We start from the raw sequence: 8,295 nt of genomic DNA on the forward strand, positions 1-8,295 counted from the left end.
ATTTATCCCTAATGAGCAAGCCAGAGGCAATGGAGTGGCAAGGAAATACTCCCTGAGAAGACAGAAGGAAGAAACGTTGAGAGGAACCAGACTCAAAAGGGAACCCATCCTCTTCTGGATGACACCAACTAGTGTGACTATGAATCATTTCTCTTGTATAACTGTATAGTATTGAGTCAAGTAGTTCTAATTGTGTTAAAAGGAACTTGAGTAAGAGCATCATTAAAGTTTTAAGTCTGTCGTATCAAAGTGAAGTTACTGACTGTTCAATGATTGAAACTTGAGTGTAAACTGTTCTTAGCAATTGCAGTCTTTAGGCTATCCAAAGAAGAACATCCAGAGCCACGAAAGCACATTAATACTTTCTGAATGCTTTGTATGTATAGCTTCTACAATTACACAATCTGATATGAAGGTGAATTGTCTCACTATAATAACTACACACAGGACATATACACATTTACCTTTATTCACTTAGCAGACGCTAATGATTCAACTGTTGATATTTAGTCTGAAGCTAATTTTATGAGTTTCTAGATGGCCCATATGCACACAAGCCTCCCCTGACAGTTGCTTAAAGCAGCTTATTATGAAAGTGAACCAGTCCTAATCATGCTGAAAGCAGTGTGCGTGTATGTGCGTGTGTGTGTGTGTCTGTGTGTGCTTGCATGTGTGTGTGGACCAAAACTTTCACAGATGTCCTTAGTCCTGCCTCATCAAAAGTTAATCACACAAACATGGGGCCGTTAGAGATATGCTTCCCCCAGGGCCAACACTGTTCAGAAGCTTGTGTGTGTGTCTGTAGAGAGTGAGCCAAGAACAAATACTCTCTGGACTGCTGTGGTGTGTAGGGCCACACACAGTACAGAGTCAGCCAGCTGTGAGCAAACACCCCCAGGCACAAGTTTGTCACCCAATTTAGCCTATACCTAAAACTCAGGTGCACACTTCCCATAAAGCACCTCACGAACCTGGCCATCATGAAAGCACTAATTAGGATTATTGACAGGTATTTAGGAGTGGGGGAATTTTTATTTTTAGACAGCTTATTAGCAGTAGTTGACACCTGACAACTGGTTACAGCTGCTGCTGGTCTGTATTTAGGAATCTACTCAATGGTGAAAACACTCTTGGTTAATGTTTGTATAGTCTACACACATGATTATAATTCAGTGCAAACGGCCTCAGCTCCATGCAGTTATTTAAACACTTTGTGGTAATAGAGCTATTACAAAAGCTGTGGGCTTAGGGATGCCTAGGTGTGGTTTTCTATTGAGAGTTCATATGTATTGTGCGCAATATGTGGTGGAGGAGTCTTGAGAAGTCCTGAAAATCCTTCACCACAGATTACACAGGGAGATGCTGGGAATTAAACCACACTCTATTCTTATCTGAATTTGTAATTTTTTAAACAATTAGCTTGGTCTGACAAGCATCCAGCTGTGAAAAGACAGGCTGAGCTGGTAAGTGCTGGTAGATGGAAACAGTTTTTATATTACAGCTACTAATTCTACATTGTGGACATGTTTTTTTCAATATAAAAATAACAGAAAGCTAAAAAAAAATCCAAACAAACAAAAAAACCCAAAAACATTTACTGACTGTTTAAATCAAATAATAAGGAAGCTGGCAAAGATGATGTACCAGTTTGACCAGGTCAGACTGTGTTTTGCTAGCTTATAGCTGGTCAGATCAAGCTGAATTTCTCAGCATTAATGAACCATACAGTAACACGGAAAGTCACATGGAAAAGTTAATCACTCACTTTAAAGGAATATTACTAATGTTGCTGCCTTTGGATTAATTACAAGAAAAACAATTCTTTTTTGAAAAGGAATTCAACTCACTTGCCATGGCATCTTTCTTCCATGTGAGCCAAAAGTCTGCTAAAGTATCAATGACAAATAAAAAGCATGGCATGTCATAAATTTAAATCAATTGTTGGTTACGTACCGCTGAACTCAAAAATGTAATTTGTAAATTGTTAACATCTCTTAGATGGTTGATAAAATTGTTTCTGTTTTGTTATTTAAAACAGATTTTCTCAAAAGAGCTCAGAGATGCCACCAAATAAGCTCCACAACTTTGATACTGTCTTGCATGAGAATAAAAAATGATTTACTATTCTGAAACCTTTATCCACAGAATTTCCATGCTAATCTAGCAGGCTGACTATATTATCTTGGTTGATGATCAAAATAGTTCAGATTGTTATGACATACACTCACCAAGCACTTTATTAGGAACGTTATACTAATACTTGGTAGGGGCTCTTTTTGTGCTCAAAACAGCCTCAATTCTTTGTGGCATGGATTCCACAAGTTGTTTTAAGCATTCTTTGAGATTCTGGTCCATGTTGACATGATTGCAGAGACTTTTGCTTTGTGACATGGTGCATTATCATGCTGGAAGTAGCCATTAGAAGCTGGGTAAATTGTGGCCGTGAAGGGATGCACAGACTGTGGTATTCAAGTGATGATTGATTGGTATTAACAGGCCCAATATGTGCCAAGAAAACATTTCGCATTACACCACCAGCCTGGACTGTTGACACAAGGCAGGTTGGGTCCAAAGATTCATGTTGTTGGTGCCAAATTTTGACCCAACCATCTATTTACCTCATCAGAAATTGAGATTCATCAGACTAGAATACATTTTTCCAATCTCAACTGTCCATTTTTGGTGAGCCTGTGCCCACTGCAGCCTCAGCTTTCTGTTCTTGTCTGACAGAATTAAAACTCAACATGGTCTTCTGCTGTTGTAGTCCGTCCACCTTAAGGTTCATTGTGTTGAGCATTCTGAGATGCTTTTCTGCTCACACCAATTGTACAGAGTGGTTATCTGAGTTACTGTAGCCTTTCTGTCAGCTCGAACCAGTTTGGCCATTCTCCATTGACCTCACTCATCAACAAGGCATTTCCATCCGCAGAACTGCTGCTCACTGGATGTTTATTTGTTTATTGCACCATTCTGAGTAAACTCTAGAGACTGGTGTGCATGAAAATGCCAGGAGATCAGCAGTTATATAAATACTCAAACCTGGCACTAACAATCATCCCACAGACAAAATCACTGAGATCACATATTCCCCACATTCTGATGGTTGAGGTGAACATTACCTGAAGCTGTTGGCCGCTATCTGAATGATTTTATGCAATGCACTGCTGCCACATGATTGGAACAGTGTTTCTAATAAAGTGCTCAGTGTATTTTGACAGGTTTGGCTACTCTCAAACCTTAAAAATTGACGGTGCAGATTGAGACTCCCACTTATGCGTGGTTGTGACAAATACAAGCTAATTTGCTAACCAGCTAGCTATTGAGGAGTTCAGGGGGGGCAATGGAAATGTTTACAAATTGCATATTTATGCATATTTTCCTGGATTTTTCAGGAGTCTTAGGGTGTAGAGATGGTTCTAGACAGCTTTACAAGATTTCAACTGGAGTTCTTTGAATGTAATTGTCTATGCACTTTGTATTTATTGAGACAGTTTGTGGCGATTAGCATTCAGCTAGTTTATATATTCAGAGTTAGCATCAGGCTAAGTAATATTTAAAATATTAATAATTTATTAGTATATAATAATATTATGTATAATAATATTAGTAATTTCCTCATAATTTATGAGGAAATTAGGAATAAACCTGTTGTTAGTTAGTCTTAGCTTTGCCACTTACCTTAGCTCTTTGGTGAAAAGGGCACTAATTTACCATTGGCAAATAAAACCAGTGACTGATTTGAGGTGGACATATTGTTCTTGTACTTTTCCTTTCATACATTTTTATACTTTCTGCTTTAACCTGCATGAAGATTTTGACATTGTACTTCAGTGTTTACCAGAGCATTTATTTAAATTAATTGCACTTTTACTTGAGTAAATAATTTGGGTACTTTGAGCCCTCTCTCTTTGAATGGTTAACTAGATGACTGTGTCTTGAAAATACTTTTATAGAAGGACAAAATCCTAACTGTGCTATAAAAGCACTACAATGAGCAAAAACATTCAGAAACATGATGTAAAACATCATGTGCGTACAGCTGTGAAGTTTCTGAGCATGCCATAGTGTAGTTGGAGTTAAAAAAAATTAAATGAGTTCATAAATATCAATAAAGGTTTTGCTGGAACATATATGTTTTTCCATGCTTTTCAGGATTTTGGGTTTTCAGGTAAGTGTTACTGGGGGACGAGTGTCAGACTGTCAGCTCCGTGGAGTCCAGCAGACAACGACCAGCCGATCCACACACTCCCACACAGGAAACGTGTGTTTATTTAGAGGCTACTTTGTTTACTGTGCAGGAAGATTCTCTGCAGGAACATGTACTCACAGCTGTGTGCATCAGTTTGCAGTCACACATCATTTTACACCCCATAGAGAGGAAAATGTACTAGGTAGAAGTAAGTCACCCAACTAACAAGTTAGGTTTCATAGAACATTTTCTGAATGCTACTGGTTTAGAATATTTTGCTCACTAGATGGTTTTTGGAGCGGCCTTTTCTTTTTTTATTGGGGGTGGGGCTTGAGTATGTCTTTACATTACACCACAAATCTGTAACAATACAACCTTCACTTCTGAAAACTGATCATGTTCTCAGCAAGCTGGAGTAGTTCTTTAGAAGTTTATTGACAGGAGGGTCACAGGAACTGAACATGAATAATCACATGACTCACGTAAAAAAGGACACATGATTCACACGTAATGTTTGTTTTTTGCTTTTTTAACGTGATTTTTTCACACGTCAGTTATTTTCACGTTAAAAATTTTTCATATGTAGACCACATGGTTAAAATTTCCACAAGTGTTTTTATCATATATAGAATTCTTTTTTTACATGAAAAAAAAATTAAAAGAATATTCACGTGTTTACTTCAGCTCACATGCAAACTCAGGGTAAGTTGAAATATACTTTCACATGTGATCACATATTGCTCACATGTAAAAAACTTACAATCGCATGTGAAACGTATTTGGTTCCATGTGCAACCGTTTTAATAAGCTAAGAACTCAAACTATCTAAAGAACCCTTGAAGAGCTCTTTTTGAGAGTCCATGTGTTATGTAAAACTTCTATAATGTTACGTAAAGGTTGCATTGCTAGCACGTGTTAAGGTATTAATTTACCACAAATCCTTTTTAACAGAGTAGCTATAATTGGTATCACGTGTCGTTGAGGCAAACAGGCAGTTAGTGTGTGTTTGTGTGTTTCTGTGTTGGAAAGGTCAGCCTAAGGTAATCTGTTGCAGATAAAACCCAACACCAAGCACCGACACTACATCTGCATGACAAATTTTTACAAAGCTGTGCTAAATCTATTAACACCCTAAGGGACTAACCTGTTCTAGCACAATGTGCCTTTTCCTTGCCTTTTAAACACATTGACTTTATCTTTGACTGTTTTTTTTCTTTCTTTTTGTCTCATCATCCAACCTCCTCCTCATGTAATTACCTCCTTAGCAATATTTCTCTGATGTCTCCGTCTTTTAACATCATTGTGGAATGTGCATTTTTTTTTGTGTGTGTGGAAGGAATATCTGAGGGTTTTGATCTTGTGCGGACATTTAGCTGGTCCCCATGAGGACCCCCCAGAACCCCCCCCCCCCCCCCCCCCCCCCGCGCTTTTTAAAAAAAAATAGTAATCATTAGCTTTATCAATAACTATGTCACTGGAAGGATTTCACAAAGATAGTAAGACAAAACTGTATTAATTTAATCAAATCAAATGTATTAATTTAATGTCATTATCAATTTTATTGATTTTTTTTTGCCTGAAAACATCATTCAGTCTCTTTAATAATAGTCATGACTATGTAGCTTGTTAATTATCATAAATTATTAATGAATTAAGCAGAAGTAAAATATCATGTAATACCATTAGGAGGAATTGCACATGCTACCTAGCTGATCTATGCTACTGGAATAGATGTCAGTCTAACCTCGCATTAGCAAAGAAAACAGGCTAAAAGTTAAATATAGCCAGTTATGGTTAGCAAATTAGCAAAATGTAAAAAAGGTTTTTGCTAAATTCAGTATATTGAAGCATTTTACAAGAGCCAGGTGTACTCGTCCTAATGATCCATACTGTAGTACGATGGCTCATCTATCTTCAAATGTACACGGATAGCTATAGCACTAACTATATTGTGTAGCATGAAAAGTTCACAGCAGATAATATATTGTCATGATTCTTGACAGTTTTTTATAATTATGAAACTAATTGGATGCTAAACTCAGCCCATGTGATTGGTATATAGCATAAGGTCATTGGATAAATGATAGAAGAAGAGATGTGGATTGTAATGAGTACTTTTAAGGTCTAAATAAAAATTCAAGGAGTGAAAATGAGGACAATATAAACATGCCAAAATAATACTTAGAGTAATAAACATAGTAATGGAGAACAATTACTCAAAATTGTCCTCATCAGCCTGTGTGTATTTATGTGTGTTTTACATGTCTCTCTGTGAGCAAACAGCAGCAGACAAAACATGTAAATACCTCATTCTCCTAAAGTTCTGGAGATTTTTCTTACCACATTGGCTAATGACTCATGTATTAATTATATGTTTGTGTTTTGCAGCACATGGTCTAAGTTAAAAACATGGGGGGAAATTAATGTGCGTATGTGTGTATGTTCTACACTGAACAGGACAAATTAAAAGCATAGTCACGCTGTTATGTCGAAATCACAGCTGTAACACTAAAACCATAACAATGCAGCAGAAAGATCTACCAGCTTTTCCGTTATTAAGCAACACTCAGAATTTTCACAAATAAAAGATAAAAGATAACAGACTTGATATTTTCTTTCAGAACAACGAACTGATTGACAGATCACAAGATTATTGTTTATAGCCAAATGTCATTTTTGGTTACGTCGCCATCGTTTCCCAAAAGCATGTCATTTATTAATTCAGCAACAGGCTTTGTTTTGCTTCTCAGCAAACCACAAACTTGTCATTTAGATTTCGGCAACTTGTGAAGTCACACTGCACATCTGCTTGCAGTTATCAAGGCGTATAACAGTATACAGACTCGACGCTCCTGACATAGCGTGGTTTGTGTTATACAGAACTATGCAGTGGTTTTAATAGGAAAGGAATATTGGAGCTTGTTTTCTCATCTTTTTAAAAGACAAAGAAAGTATGAGACTGAGAGAGAAATGTAAAGTTGTCATTAATTTTTATTTGCTATCTAAGGTTTCTAATTCAGGGGTTCTGAATGAAACAATGTGTAAAATGACCAAGTCCTCACAGCCTCCATGTCTCTCATGGCTATCTGTCTCTCTCTGTCACTGATCAATCCCCTGAGGACACTAGACCTGCTGCTCAGGGAATCGTAGTTTTTGCTCGTGTCATCAGAAGATGCTGAGGCGTCACTGCTGTGAGTCCCGGATGACACTGAAATAAACAGCCAAGCTGCTAAAGACACTTATGCAAACACAGATAAAGAAAGTGAGATAAACAGAAGCCAAGTGTAATGGAAAAATTATACTCAAAGGCACACTTGAATGCAAACCCATCAGCATAAAATCCAGTAATAAATGCTTGAGTGCAACAACTAAATAAAGTGATTGTGATTTCTAACTGTCTACAGAATTGCTCATTTTGTTGGGTAAAGCAAAGTATTTTATCCAGTGATTTCAGTTTATTTATTGTCATGTGAGCATGACTTTCTTGCAGGTAGGTTTACAGTATCAGGGCACAAGGCGGGGTACACCCTGGACAGGGTGCCAGTCCATCGCAGGGCACATTCATAAATGTGTATAATATTCTGCCTATTTATTGGAGCGATAAAGCTTTAAAATTTCTTAACCTTCCACTAACAACATATTTGCAGTCCAATCTTTTTTCACTTACTAAGGTTTGGATTAAACCCATTCAATTCAAGTCACCAGTCAAACTGACTAATATGAACTCAATAATAAATACAACACTGATAAAGATCGGTTAGGTTTTTCATTCATTAACTGCCTAAAGGGGTTCTACAGGTATTTGGATCCTTTTCAGATAGGGAAATACTCTGTTGTAGTATTTTAAATAGAACCTTTATTTTAGAGGAATAACAGAAAAACCTTTAAGAGTCTTAGATTTAACTTTACCGTTGTATTGAATATGAAATGAAAAGAAATGAAATGAATGAAATATACTTTATTGTCCCCAGTAGGGAAATTTGGTGTGGACTCAGTATTCAATATTTCTACATCACCTATTAATCATGAAATAATCCTAATATACAATACAACAAAGTACAAACACGGAACCTGCCCCCCCAAAAGAAAACCAAAAAAAAAAAAAA

This window comes from Ictalurus punctatus, chromosome 4 (assembly GCF_001660625.3).
Source record: "Ictalurus punctatus breed USDA103 chromosome 4, Coco_2.0, whole genome shotgun sequence".
Lineage (NCBI taxonomy): Eukaryota > Metazoa > Chordata > Actinopteri > Siluriformes > Ictaluridae > Ictalurus > Ictalurus punctatus.